The 15335-nt window shown below is 37.0% G+C and overlaps 1 protein-coding gene across 5 annotated transcripts in view; it reads right to left on the bottom strand.

The window, feature by feature from the left end:
* Window positions 1-15335, bottom strand: part of KBTBD3 (kelch repeat and BTB domain containing 3) — a 31969-nt gene that overhangs the window by 16361 nt on the left and 273 nt on the right. Inside the window, exon 1 of one of the 5 annotated variants that reach the window (XM_038536325.1) lies at window positions 14651-15161. The exons of the other annotated variants lie outside the window; for them this stretch is intronic. The gene's annotated coding sequence lies outside the window, so the exon portion shown is untranslated. Of the gene's footprint in view, window positions 1-14650; window positions 15162-15335 lie in introns of those variants that run through there. 5 annotated transcript variants of the gene reach the window in all.

The raw sequence follows: 15335 nt of genomic DNA, 5'->3' as shown, positions 1-15335 counted from the left end.
CCTTGACCTTCAACTTACTTATATCATTGTATTTGAAGTGAGTGACTTATAGGAAATGTATAAAGTTGGATCATTTTTTAAAAATCGATTCTGCTAATCTCTTTTAATTAGCATGTATAAACCATTTATATTTAGTGCAATTACTGATAAATTAATACTTAGTTCTGCTTTTTGGTTGTTTTCTCTAATTTCTCTGTTTCTAATTTATTTTTCTTCTTCTTCCTGTCTTCCTGTGGGTTACTGAATCTTTTTTAGAATTCCATTTTGAGTTGGCTACAGTGACTATGAGTGTACCTCTTTGTATGGACTTTTCAGTGGTTGTTCTAGGTATTACGTGTGTGTGTGTGTGCGTGTGTGTGTATGGTACATGTATATGTAAAAGATACATATCATGACAATACTTGTGTAAACATTTTACTAGTGTGAATAAAGTGTATAAACTTTACAATCTTTTATGTCCCTTTACACGCTCTCATACCCTTATTATATAGTTGTTTAAATAATTCCTTACATGTCCTGAGATCTACATTAGGCAGTGTTATGATTTTTTGCTTTGACCTCAAGTAACTATAACAAGAAGGGCAAAATAAACTCAATAAAGTCAGATGAAGGGAAATGATAAAGAGCAGAAATCTATGAAAATGAAAATAGAAAGCTGCAGAGAAAATCAATGAAAGAGTTTCTTCTTGGATAAATTCAATAAAATAGACAAACCTTAGCAAGACTGACAAAGAATAAAAGAGAGAAGACATACATTACTGATACCAAGAATGAAACAGAGGAATTACACAGACCTTGAGGCTAATCAGAAAGATAAGGAAAGGAATACTATAAACAACTCTACATGTAACAATTTAATAGCACAGATGAACAAATTCCTCAAAAAAAAAACCCCACAACTCACTCAAGATGAAATATAAAATTTGAACAGCCTTGCAACTATTAAGGAAATTAAATTTACCAAAAGTTTAAAAAAAGAGTTACTATCAAATCTATATTTTCTCCAGAATGCAGAAGAGGAGGGAACACTTCCCAAGTAATCTTATGAAGTCAGTACTACTGTGGTGACCCAGACAAAGACAACACAAAAACAAAGAAAAAACCAAAAGTACATATCAATATCCCTTACAAATATACATATTTTTTAAAACTAGCAAAAATAATTCAGCAGTTTCTAAAAGGAATTATTCACAAGGCCAACCAAATAGGCTTATTCCATGATATAAGGATGGTTCAGTATTCAAATATCAATGTAATGCACTACTGAAGCAAACTAAAAAAAAAAAAAAAAAAAAAAAAAAAAAAAAAAAATCCCATAATCCTATCAATTGACACAGTAAAACTACTGAAAAATCCCACACGTATTCATGAGAAAACCTCCTAGCAAACAAAGAACAGAGAACTTCAACTTGATAAAGGACATCTATTAAAAATCTATAGCTAATGTTACACTAAATGGTAGGAGACTGAATGCTTTTGCTCAGAGATGATGAAAATGGCAAGTATGTCCACTCTTAACATTGCTATTCATCATAGTACTAGAAGTTCTAGCCAGCACACTAAGGCAAGAAAATTCTACAAAATTCATATACATTTGAAAGGAAACAAACTGCCTCTGTATTTACAGGAATAGAAACTCTCAAGTAACCTACAAAATATTCATACAGCTAATAAGTGAATTCAACAGTGCCATAGGATATAATATCAACATACAAAATCAGTGGGTTTTTTGTAAGCTACCAATGAACAAATGGGAACCAAAGTTTAAAATATAAAACCATTTACAACAGTGGAAGAAAGAAAGAAAGAAACAAACAAACTAGGGACGTCTGGGTGGCGCAGAGGTTAAGCGTCTGCCTTCAGCCCAGGGCATGATCCTGGAGTCCTGAGATTGAGTCCCACATCGGGCTCCCTGCATGGAGCCTGCTTCTCTCTCTGCTTTCTCTCTCTCTCTCTCTCTCTCTCTCTCTCTCTCTCTCTCTCACACACACACACAAATAAAATCTTTAAAAAACAAACAAACAAACAAACAAACAAACAAACAAACAAACTGATTTAGGTATAAAATCTACCAAAACATGTGTGGAACTTGTACACTGAAACTAAAATATGCTGACAAAAGAAACTAAAGAAACCAAAATAAATTGAGAGATTATGCCATGTTTATGAACTGGAAAAATCAACATAGTAAGGATGTCAATTCTCCCCATAATGATAATACAGGTTTAACAAAATTATGATAAAAATCTCAGTAAGATCTTTTTGCAGACTATTCAAATACTTATATGGAAAGACAGGAAAATAAAATAGCTAACACAGTTTTGACAAATAATGGTAATGTGGGAAGAATCAGTTTACCAGATTTCAATACTTACATAGCTACAATGATCAAGACTGTGTGATATTGGTGAAAAGACGGACACATAGATTAGTGGAACAGAATATATAATTAAGAAATAACTCCACTCAAGTAAAGCCAACTATTTCCTGACTAATATTCAAAAGCAATTCAATGGTGTAAAGATAATCTTTTAACAACGTTGAAACAGATGGATAGTCACAGGCAATAAGTAAACTTCAACCTAAATATCACATTTCATACAAAAATTAACTCAGAATGGGTGATAGGCTTAAATGTAAAATGTAAAAACTGTAAAACTTTTAGAAGAAAATATAGGAGAAAATCTCTGTGACAAAGAGTAAGCACAATCCATAAAACAGAGGGAAAATGTTAATTTGAATGTTAACCAAATTGAAAATGTTTCCTCTGTGAAAGACCCTGTTAAGAGGAAGAAAAGACCACCTATAGCCTAGGAGAAAACATTTGCAAATGAAATCTGATAAAAGATTAATACCTATATAAAGAATTCTCAAAACCCATCAGTAAAAAAACAAACAATTTGGTTTAAAAATGGGCAAAAGACATGAAGATGTATTTCACCAAAGAAAATATAGAGATGAACACATGAAGTTAAGTATCATTAGTCAAGGAAATACAAAATTAAGACCACAATGAAACAGCACTGCCATTCTTAGAATGGCTAATAAAAATAAACTGATAATATAAAATGATTAAGAGGCCACAGAGACATTGTGTCATTCACATGTTGCTAACAGAAATTATTTGGAAGTTTCTTAAAAAGCTAACCACAACTTGATGACCCCACCTGGCCAGGGAACTCCGTGTGCAGTCCTGCCTGACTCAAGGCCCCAAACAACGAGCCATACCAGCTTTAGAGCCTGTTTTTGCCACTGTGCCTGGCAGGAAAGCTAATTTTTAGGTGCTGAGTGCAGCCCCCTGCCCCACCCCACCAGACCAGAGCATCCAGGACACGGAGCAGCTCAGCAGCACTTGAGAGGAGTGCCTAACCAGGGTCTCTGCCCATCTGCAGAGCCCAGCAGGGGACTCCATCTGGCCAGGGAGCTCCGTGTGTTTTGCCTGATTCCTGTCTCTGACTACCAAGTCTAACTGGATCTGGAGGCTGTTACACAGCCCTTGCCAAGGCTGAGAAGCAAATTCAAAGCTCTGCCTGGCACTGAATATAGCCTCCAGCCCTGCCCAACCAGCAAGCCTAACCAGAACACCTGAGAAGCTGTGTAGCCCAACCTAGAGCCAAGCTTGCAACAGCACTTGAGCAGAGAGCCAAACTAGCAGTTCTTTCCATCTTTAGAGCAAAACTGGTGGTACTGTCTGAGCAAGGAGTTTGGTGGGCAGCTCTGCTGGATTCACGTCCCCAACCAGCAAGCAAAAGGGCCACAGAGACTGTTGTAAAACAGGGCAAGGTAGCAAATTTGTAGCCCTGCCTAACTGTTGAGTATAGCACCCAGTTCTGCCTGAGTAGGAAGTTTAACCAGAGAATTCAACACAAAGAATCAAGGATTGGGACATCTGGGTGGCTCAGTGGTTAAGCGTCTGCCTTCAGCTCAGGGCGTGATCCCTGGGGTCCTGGGATCAAGTCCCGCATTGGGCTCCCTGCATGGAGTCCGCTTCTCCTTCTGCCTATGTCTCTGCCTCTCTCTCTGTCTCTCACGAATAAATAAATAAAATCTCAAAAAAAAAACAAAAAACAAAAAACCCAACAACCTAAGAATCAAGGATTATGAAGAATCAGGTAAACAATGACATCACCATAAGAAAGCAATAAAGCTCCAATAACTGACCCTAAGGAAATGGGAGATCTGCGACCTATCTGCAAAGAATTCAGAAGGAGAAATAAAATAATGCTAATTAACATTATAAAAATAAATAAATGTTTGTAGACCTAACTGATAATGCTAACTATGCAGTCAAAATCAGATTCTCAGGGGATCCCTGGGTGGCTCAGCAGTTTAGCACCTGCCTTTGGCCCAGGGTGTGATCCTGGAGTCCCGGGATCGAGTTCCACGTTGAGCTTCCTACATGGAGCCTGATTCTTCTCTGTCTGTGTCTCTGCCTCTCTCTCTCTTTCTCTCTCTCTCTGTATCTCTCATGAATAAATAAATAAAACCTTTAAAAAAATCAGATTTTCTAATATTGTAATCGTATTCTAAAACATGTAATTCATTTACAACTCTAGTTTAAAATTAAAAAAAAAAACATTAAAAATAACCATAAATATAATAATCTGTTTTTGGATACACAATATAAAATATATGTAAACTGACAGGTGCCTGACTGGTTCAGTCAGAGGAATATGTGACTCTTAATCTCAGAGTTGTGAGTTTGAGCCCCACATTGGGTATAGAGATTACTTAAATATAAAATCTTTAAAATAATATATATTTATGTAAACTGAAACATTAACAAACTGCGAGGAGAGAAGTAAAAATTTAAAGTTTATATGTTATTAAAATTAAGTTGTTATCAACTTAAAATAGGATGTTATAAATAGAATGTTATTTTATGTTAGTAACATGGTAACCAAAAAGGAAAACCTTGTAGTAGTCATATAAAAGATTATGATAAAAGAATGACAAAATACTGCTACAAAAAGTCATCAAACCACAATAAAGTGAAAAGTATCTACAGTCAGAACACAGTTAACTAAATGACAATAGTAAATCTTTAACTGCTAATGATGAAATGTAAACAGATTAAATTCTCCAATCAAAAGACATAGTATGGCTGAACAGATAAAAATACAAGATCTAATGATACGCTGCCTACAAGAGACTCTTTAAAAACACATGCAGACTGAGAATGAAGGAATGGGAAAAAATATTTCACCCAAATGGTAATCAAAAGAAAGCAGAGATGCTATACTTATATCAGACAAGAAACTTTAAATTAAAAATAGTCAAAGGAGATAAAGAAGGTCACTATACAATGATAATGAAGTTAACAATCCATTAAGAATATATAATTGTAAAGGTTTATGTACTCAATATCAAAGCTCCTAAATATATAAAGCAAATACTAACAGAACTGGCAGTCTTAAACAGAAATAAAATAATAATTGGGGATTTTAACATCCCCCTCAGCAATGAATATATCATCCAGACAAAGAAGCAATAAGGAAACAATGGATTTGAAGAACATTATAAATCAAAAGGACCTAAGTGACATATACAGACACAGAAATTTTGTAGGATAGAGCAAATGTTAGGCCACAATACAAGTCTTAGCAAATATAAGAAGACTGAAATCACACCAACTGTTTTCCAGCAACAATCATATGAAAGCAGAAATCAATACTGGTAAAATCCACAAATACATTAAAATTAAACACACTTCTGAATAACCAAGGCATGAAAGAAGAAATTAAAATGGAAGTAAAATAATGTCATAAGATAAATGAAAATACAACATACCAAAACTTATGGGATGTAGCAAAAGCAGTTCTGAGAGAAGTTTATAGCAATAAGCACAACAGCTAGAAGAAAGTAAGATTCCAAATAAACAGTCTAATTTTAATCCCAAGGAACTAGAAATAACATAATAAGCCCACAGTTAACAAAATTAAGTATATAATAAAAATCAGAGCAGAAATAAATGAAATAGAAAAAAGGAAAACAATAGAAAAATTGACAAGAGTAAAAGTTGGTTCTTGGAAAAGATGAACAAAATTGGTAAACCTTTACCTAACAACTACAGAGACAGTGAGAACTCAAATAAATAAAATTATAAGTGAAGGAGGAGACAAGTGATGCTACAGAAATGTAAAAGATCATAAGAAACTACTATGAACAATTATACAAAACTAAAAACTTAAAATAGCTAAATTTCTAGAAGCATACAACCTACCAAGTCTGAACCACAAAGAGTAGAAAATAAGATTGAATTAGTAATCAAAAACTTCCCAACAAAGAAATGCCCAAGACCAAATGGATTCATTGGTGAATTTTACCAAACATTTAAAGAGGAATCAATACCCATCCTTCTACTCAAAAAACTGAAGAGAAGGGCATATTCCTAAACTCATTTTATGAGGCCAGTATTACCATGCTATCAAAGCTAGATAAGGCACTATAAAAACAAGACAAAACAAAACAAAAAATCCTACAGGCCAATATCCCTGATGACTATAGATCCAAAAAGTCCCAACAGAATTCTAGCAAACTGAATCCAACAGCACATGAAAAGGATAATATACCAGGGCACCTGGGTGGCTCAGTGGTTGAGTGTCTGCCTTTGGCCCAGGGCGTGATCCCAGGGTCCTGGGATCGAGTCCCGCACTGGGGTCCCGGCAGGAAGTCTGCTTTGCCCTCTGCCTATGTTTCTGCCTCTCTGTGTCTCTCATGAATAAATAAATAAAACATTTAAAACAAATAAAATAAAAAATAAAAGGATAATACACCATGATCAATTAGGATTTAAAACCAGGATGCAGGATGATTGAACATATGTAAATCAATAAATGTAATTTACCACACTAATAGAAAGATAAAAATCATATGATCATCCAACAGATGGAGAAAAAACATTTAAAAATTCAACAACCATTCATGATAAAAATTCTCAATTAATTGGGCATAGAAGGAAAGTGGGTATAGAATTCTCAAATAATAAAAGGCCATATAGGACAAACCCATAGCTAACATCAAACTCAATGGTGCAAGGTTGAAAGCTTTTCTTCTAATATCAGGACCAAGAGAAGGTTGTCCACTCTCACCATTATTCAACATAGTACTAGAAGTTCTTGCCAGAGCCATCAGGCAAGAAAAACAAATAAATGGAGTCAGAATTGGAAAGGAAAAAAGTAAAACTGTATTTGTTTGCAGATGACATTTTATATGCAAAAAATACTAAAGACAGCACCCCGCCCAAAAAAGTAACAACTACTAAATGAATTCAGTAAAGCTGTAAAATACAAAATCAACATACAAAAATCAGTAGCATTTCTATACACTAACAAAATTTAAAAATAAAACAATCTCATTTATAATAGCATCAAAACAATAAAATACTTAGGAATAAATTTAACCAAGTAGGTCAAAGACATACACTGAAAACTATAAAACACTGATGTAATAAGAAATTGGAGAAGACATAAATTGAGTACAAATACTCTATGGCAAAAAGATAGTTTCCTCAATAAATGATGCTGGGAAAATTGGATATTCACATGCAAAAGAATGGAACCAGACTCATATCTCATACCATTCACAAAAATTAAGTCAGTTAAAAAGACTTAAATGTGAGACCAGTAAAACCATAAATTCCTAGAAGAAAAGTAGGGAATCAGCTCCTTGACATTGATAATAGCAGTGATTTTTTTTGGCTAAGACACATAAGGTAGGCAGCCCGGGTGGCTCAGTGGTCTAGCGCCACCTTCAGCTCAGGGCCTGATCCTGGAGCCCCAGGATGGAGTCCCACAGCAGGCTCGAAGGGAGCCTACTTCTCCTTCTGCCTGTGTCTCTGCCTCTCTCTCTCTCTCTGTCTCTCATAAATAAATAAAATCTTTAAAAAAAAAAAAGACACATAAGGTACATGCAACAAAATAAAACATAAAGAGTGGGACTACATGCAAACACAAAACTTCCACACTGTAAAATAAGTGATCAACCAAATGAATAGGCCACCTACAGACTGGAAGAAAATATTCTCAACCTGCACATCTGATAAGCTATTATCCAAAATATATAAGGAACTTATAGAACTCAATAGTAAATAAAGTCCAAATGATCCCATTAAAAATGAGCAATGAACATAAATAGACATTTTTCCAACGATATTCAAATGGCTAACAGGTATGTGAAGTGGTGCTCAGTGTCTCTAATCAAGAAAAGGCTAATCAAAACCCTGAGAGATAAACTCACACTTGTCAGTATGTTGTCAAAAAGATAAGAGACAGCAAGTACTGTTGGGGACATGAAGAAAAGGAAACCTTGTATATTTCTGGTGGGAACGTAAACTAGTGCAACCAACACAGAAAACAGTATGGAGGTTCCTCAAAATTCTAAAATAAAACTACAATATGATCTGCCAATTGAGCTTCTAGGGAATGTATTGAAAAGAAACTAACTTACTGACCTGAAAAGATATCTATCTGCCATGTTCACCGCAGCACATTCACAATAGCCAAGATAAAGAAGCAATTTAAATATCTGTAGATTGATAAATAAAATGTGAAATATACATACATACATGCAAACACAGTGGAGTATCAGCCATAAAAAATAATTCCTACACCAAGAGACCTTGAGGGCATTATGCTAAGTGAAATTATAAAGACATACTGTATAATGTCACTGTTTTTGTGGAATCTTGAAGAAAAAAAACTCATGGAAACAGTTAACTCATTTTTGGTGGGGGGGGGCGTGGGGGGGAACTGAGTGAAAGAGGTGAAAAATGTACAAATTTCCAGTTATAAGAGAAATACGTTCTGGAGATATAACATACAGCATGATGACTACAGGTAACAAGGCTGCATTCTATATTTGGAAGTTGCTTTGAGAGTAAATCTTAAAAGCTATCAGCGGAAGAAAAATTCTAATCACATGAGGTAATGGATGTTAACTAAATTTATTGTGGCATTTATTTCATAATACATGCAAATATCAAATCATCATGTTGTAACTAACCCAATATTATATGTCTATTATATCTTATTAAAAGTCAGGAGGGGGGTACTAACCACACACTATATTATCCAATAACCACTGACCTGGGCATTTATCCTACAGAAATACAAATCTGTATATGGTTTTTCATAGCACCTACAGTTGTCTGGTCAAAAATTGTAAACATCCAAAATGTTGCTCAGTATACGGATGAGTATAAACTGTGGTGACTCCCTATCATGGAGGAACAGGAACAGACAACTGATGTACATCACAACCTAGATGAATTTCAAGAGCATTATGAGGAGTGAAAAAAGGCAATCTCCAAAGGTCACATACTGTATGATTCCACTTCTATAATATTTTTAAATGACAAAATTATAGAGATGGACAATAAATGAGTGGTTTCCAGGGACTGAGGGTTGTGGTGGAGGGGCAGGGATGCACAAGGGAAACTCAGTGATCTGTAATAATCTGTAACTAATAAGAATTAGTTACAGGGATCCACAGTGATAAAATGACATAGGATTGTACCCACACAGTGCACCAGTGTCAAGGTCCTGATTCAGATTTTGGGCAATAATTATAGAAGATATAGCCATGGGGCAACTGAGTGAAGGGCACATGGGACCACTTTATAGCACTTTTGTAATTTTCTGTATATATGTGATTATTTCAAAATAAAAATTAAAGAGCATGAAATATGAATTCAACTTAGAAATTATTTTGATATGCTGGTTTTGTCCTTATTCAGAACACTTAAGAAGTGCAAAGAAAACATTGTTTTGAGTTTAAATAGTTCCTTGGCTTTTTTTTTTTTTAATATTTATTTATTTATTTGAGAGAGAGAGAGTAAGCACGAGCAGGAGGGGTAGCGGGACAGGGACAACCCCAAGCAGACCAGTGTGAAGCCTGACCCCAGGACCCTGAAATCATGACCTGAGCCAAAATCAAGTTGTATGCTCAACTGACTGCACCACCTAGGTGCTCTGTTCCTTAGTATTTTTTTTTTTAAGAAGTTAAATGTAAAACAAAAAAGCTAAAAGGTATCCAAACCTGAGACTTTCAAAAAGACAAAAACTGTATTTCTGCATACTGACTTAAGTCTTGAGCAAGTAAACTTAAGAAACTTCAACCATAAACATTTCTAAATTAACTTTATTACCATTAAAAATATGTATTTAATTTGGATCTTGTGTTGGATTAAGTCAATTTTGAGGCTCATTGTTCATTGAAAGCAATGAGGCAGGTATAGGGTAATTCTTATTTCTAAGAATACTAACAAAAAGCAAACTTTCCTAGAAATTTTTAAGTATCTCCAAATAAGTATTCTCAAATATATTAAGCATATATAGGTATTCACTTTAATGAAGCTGTTAAAAGATAAAACCTGCTACATATAAAGAATGAACAACCCAAGAAGCTGAAATCTTCATTTCTTAAATTTGGTTGGAGTAAATCTGTACTTGTAGTAGTAGTATATATTTTGCAAATAACAAAGAATTTGGGATTTGGACCTGAAGGAATCTGGTCCTAAATAGTCCATCACTATACGGTGACCTCTATGGAGGGTGAGACTTTAGCTTCCTTGTCCAAAGTGCACACAGCAATTACACTGTACTATTGTGATGCTAAAGTTATATCATGAATATTAAATTAATATTGTGAGGTGGTATATCAATATTAATGGTTAAACTCAGTAATAACATGTACTAAGTAACATTTTTAGTTGTTGAAGTAATTCTTAAATCTTGGTAAAGGATTAGTAAGGCGATTTTTTTTTCTTCAAATATTCTGCAACCTCAGTCTTTCTCTAATTCTAAGACACATTTCAAGTATCTTTTAATTGCTTTTGGCCAGGTAGCAACATGACAGATTTGTAACTACATGCATCAAGATGTGCACCAAAATGTGAAGAATGATAGGTATCCGTGTCTTAAAAGATAGCCCTGGAGATGATAATGTATACTCACTTAAGAAATGATGTATCACTAATGTTCTTGGTAACAGAGAACGATATTATGCAGAAAAACACGGACGTTTAGATCCTGGGTTGAAAGTGAATTGGAAGCATTGGACTCTGAATATGAAAAAGTTTAAAGAGCATCTCAGTAAATTTTGCTTATGTTTTTCTTTCTATGTGTGTACAAGGGGTGATACGTGGATTTTTTAAAGGGCTTTCCAGAAGTATGAAAAATGCCAACTGGTAAGGAGTTGTGTTGCAGTTAAAAACAGCATGGTTTTCTTTCTTCGTAGCACATAAAATAATGGTGTATTTTATAAGACTGCATCTCAGCTTCAACAAAACTCTTTCATGCTCAAAACATTGATTCAATTTGTAAAACTATTTTGTTCTTTCTTTTAATGTCTTCCATTAAAATTTGATTTAAATAATTGAATCAATAAAAGTACAACAATCAAGTCTGACAAAATTGATACGAAGTGATGACAGAAAAAGCATGTGCCACTTGACGGGAGTGGAATATTCAACCAAAGCTGCACTATGAGTGGTTTGCGCTTTGATCCCAACAGGCCTTCGAGTGATCCGAGTTTGATCACTGGAGTTTCAAAATAGAGCAGGATTTCTGGCCTCTTCTCTTTAACATTTATTACAGACTGCTAACTTTATGCCAGGTTTGGAATTAGTCAGGAAAGCATGGAGGAGAGATGCTGTCCTGTTCCTTGCTTTCCTGGTGGTTCTCATCTAACAAGGTAGACTGACAAATTATACATTGTTACATTGTTACAAACATTGTGAAGAGACTGCTGGGAAATGGGAACAGAAATGAATAATGGGTGATAGTCACTTTCAGGGAGTAACAGTGGTAACACTCTCATAAGGCTTAGTTTGTACTGCACGCTTCACTCTTTAATCTTCAAAAGAAGTGTGTAAAATAGACATTGCTACTGTTCGCACTTCATGGGAAGGAGAAATGGGGTTTTGAGGTGTCAAGTCATTTGTTCCAGGTCATAAAACAGGTAGGCAGGGACCTGGACCCAGATGGTGGGGCTCTAGAGCTTTTGCTCTTGTCCACTTCAGTATTAGGGAGCATCTTCCTTAGAAGCTGTCATTGAAGTGGACACCTGAATGATGACGACGTAAGATGTTGGTGGGAGAAATCACGTATAAAGCCCTAAAGTGGGAAGGAGTCCTTCCTTTGGGACAGGAAAGGTGGCCAGCATCACTGGAATTCAGTTAAGGAGAGTGAGAAGGTCGGCGAGGAAGGGCTACAGAAGCAGGATCCAATAGGCCACACAGGGCTGGAATTCCAGTCTAATTGCAGCTGCAAGCACGGAAGACTTTGCACTGGATAGTGACATGATTTATATATATATATATATATATATATATATATATATATATATATATCTTTCTGGCTGATGTGTGAAGAATTAATTAAAAGAAGGTAAAGTCCAAAAAAAAAAATAAGAAGGTAGAGTCCAAGTTATTCATTTATTCAGCAAATATTAGAAAGTTCACAGAGTAGCTGTTATTTTGGCGAGCCCTATTCTAGATATGGACATACAGCCAAAAACAATGGAGACAGGGTCCTCCACTCTGGAACACACTTTAGAGTAATGTGCACACACACACCCACAACTGCCCCCTCTCCTGCATCAACACATTCTCCCACTTGACTGGACAGATTCCATCAGCAGACAGATCTTAGTATCTCCCACCTTTAAATATAAAACAAAAATCTGTCCTTTGAACTTTCATCACCCTCTAGTTGCCATCCTGTTTTTCCACTCCCCAACCCAGAAAGTCTGTAGTAGCCTTACGTCCAGTTGCCATCTGAGCCCACCACCATCCAGTCCTCTCTCACCCTACAGCCTGCTGAGTCAGTGTCACCATGCTGCCCTCTCTTATGGGTGTCTAATGCTAACTTCTCTCTCTACTTTCTAGTTAACTTCTCAGGAGTACTCTTGTTGCTAACTAGTCCCTGCCTCTTGAAACACGCATCTCTAGTTTCTGTGGCACCACACTCTTCAGGATTCCTGGCTTCTCCTACCCAGTCCAGTTAGAAGCCCATATAGTGCAGTGATTAAGGGCACAGACTTGGAGACTTGGCCCTGAAGACAGACTGCTTCAGGAGTGCTAAAGGCAGGGAAGACACAGGAAAACAATGCTCCCCTCCCCCTTCTGCAGGCTAGAAGATGAATCACTATTGCAGGTGAGACAAGATGGTGGTTTAGACCAGAGTGTTAACAATCGAGATAGAAATAGATGGATTTTAGCTCTGTTTAGAAGCAGAACCAATAGAACGGAGAATGGATTGGATAAGCAAATTGAGGAAAAAGAGGTATCAAAGTCTTTTTTTAAAGTAACTGGTAGAATTACAGAATTATTTATAAAATCTTGAAACATTCAGCTTTGCAAAAGAATAAAGTTTAAGTTGTGACCGAACAAAAAGCTAATGAACATTATCTCTCCTTCAAATCAAGGAAACTTAGAATTTCATTTGATGCTTTTCCACTGAAATTGGTACCAGGGAGAGGTTATGTGATTTACCCAGTCACAGATAACTGGTAGTAGAACTGGAAAAAGAACACAAGTTTCTCAGAATCCCACTAAGAAGCAATAGACCAGGATCTGGCAAGATGACTATCACTCACAAACTTGCTGAACCCCTAAAAGTTTTTCCCTTGACCAATGCAATAAAAATATCCTAGTAAAATGGTTGCGCTTACTGAATATAGTTAGGCACACTTTATATTTCCTTAAAAATGAGGGAGATAAAAGTAGACAGAATATAAATACCTATGTTAGCTTATAAAAGGAGTAAAATCTATTGTGACAGTTCATCAAAAATGGTTACTTAAGTATACTTATGTATATTTTACTTGTAAAAGGTAAGGTATGCATTAAATTCCCTCTCAAATAGTTTACATTCTAATTTGCAAGATACACATATAAATTCAGGATAACAGATGTCATAAGGCAGTACAAGAACAGTCGCCAAATGAATTAAATAGAGAATACTTAAAAAAGAAACCAACATACTCTGGGGTAGTCCTTAAGAAAAAGTCGGGTTTTCCTTAAGCCTTGAAGGACGAGTAAGAATTTACAAAGTAGACAGGGAGGAGGATTCCATTAAAGAAACCTAAAAAGAATGTCCACTACAGTAGCAGGCTTGGGGATGGGGAAGGGAGCGGAGAGAGAGCTTCTTTGATTTGTCATAGAGACATTCTCCTAGGTATGACATTTGAGCCAAGACCTGAATGACACAGAGGAACAAGAAATGTGATGACGGAAGAGAATATTCTAGGCAGAGAGAACAAGTAGGATTAAGCACTACATTATCTGTTCCTATACTAAATGTGTAAGGCTTCAAAGAAGAATACAGAGATTAGGTCAATGATAAAAAGGAACCATGAATTAGTTCCTGAACCTGAGCTGAAGTAATTCCACAAATTTCTCTTTCTGATCTCAGATTCTCCATCAGTTAACAATAATTACTACTGCACCGAAGAACATGTGATCGTGTACCTAGAAGAATTTTAGGAACAGAAAATAGAGTGAAATCATAAAAATCAGCTCAAAAGGACAAGAAGGGAGAAGTTATTACAGATGCTCACATACACGCAGTGATGTGATCCGGAGTTGTGATCCCGGGTGATAGAAGTGTTAGCAGATGCCCTGTAGTACCTGCACATGTTCACTTACTGCGGGGTTTTGGTGCATGCTCTGTCTGCCTTGCCAGATTGTAAGCTCTCTGCAGGTGGTAAGCAGATCTCACACCGACTTCTGACACAGGCTTTCGGTTAGCATCACCCAAGCACATCTGTCCAGACACTGATTTATGTTACATCCCTTTGGGGATCTGTGTGTGTTGTGGGTTCCAAATCCCACCGAGCCTGCAAAGGACTGGAAGGGGCTTGTGGTGTCGGGAAAAGTTAACAGAACAGACACTCGTAGCAACAGAAGCGAAGCCATCTTCAAGAACGTGGAAATGATCCCTAGGCCACTGTGCTAGTGACCACGGCTGGCCCTGGGTTCCATCCCAGCGGACCGCACTCCATCCACCGCAAAGCGGAGCATTTGCAGCTCTCTGCACAGGTCAAACCCGCAGGAGCTGAGGTCACCAGGGGCCCCCAGAGCAGCCACCCAGGAGCGCGCTCGCACGGCCCCGGGTCAAGCCGGGGAAGCACAGAGGCGGGCTGCCGAGCCGTGTGCGTGCGCCGCTCCGCCCCGAGGGTCCCCTGCAGCAGCCCCCCCACCCTCCCGCCCTGGATCGCACCCGCACGGCCCCAGGTCAGGCCCGGGGGGCCCACCGAGGCCGGCTGCTGAGTCGTGTGAGGGCGCCCCCCCGCCCCCCGGGCGGCGCCCTCCCCGCACCCGCACACGGACA

This window comes from Canis lupus, chromosome 5 (assembly GCF_011100685.1).
Source record: "Canis lupus familiaris isolate Mischka breed German Shepherd chromosome 5, alternate assembly UU_Cfam_GSD_1.0, whole genome shotgun sequence".
NCBI classification, from domain to species: Eukaryota; Metazoa; Chordata; class Mammalia; order Carnivora; family Canidae; genus Canis; species Canis lupus.
Note: the sequence above shows the minus strand (reverse complement) of the source record. Positions and strands in the feature narration are given on the sequence as shown.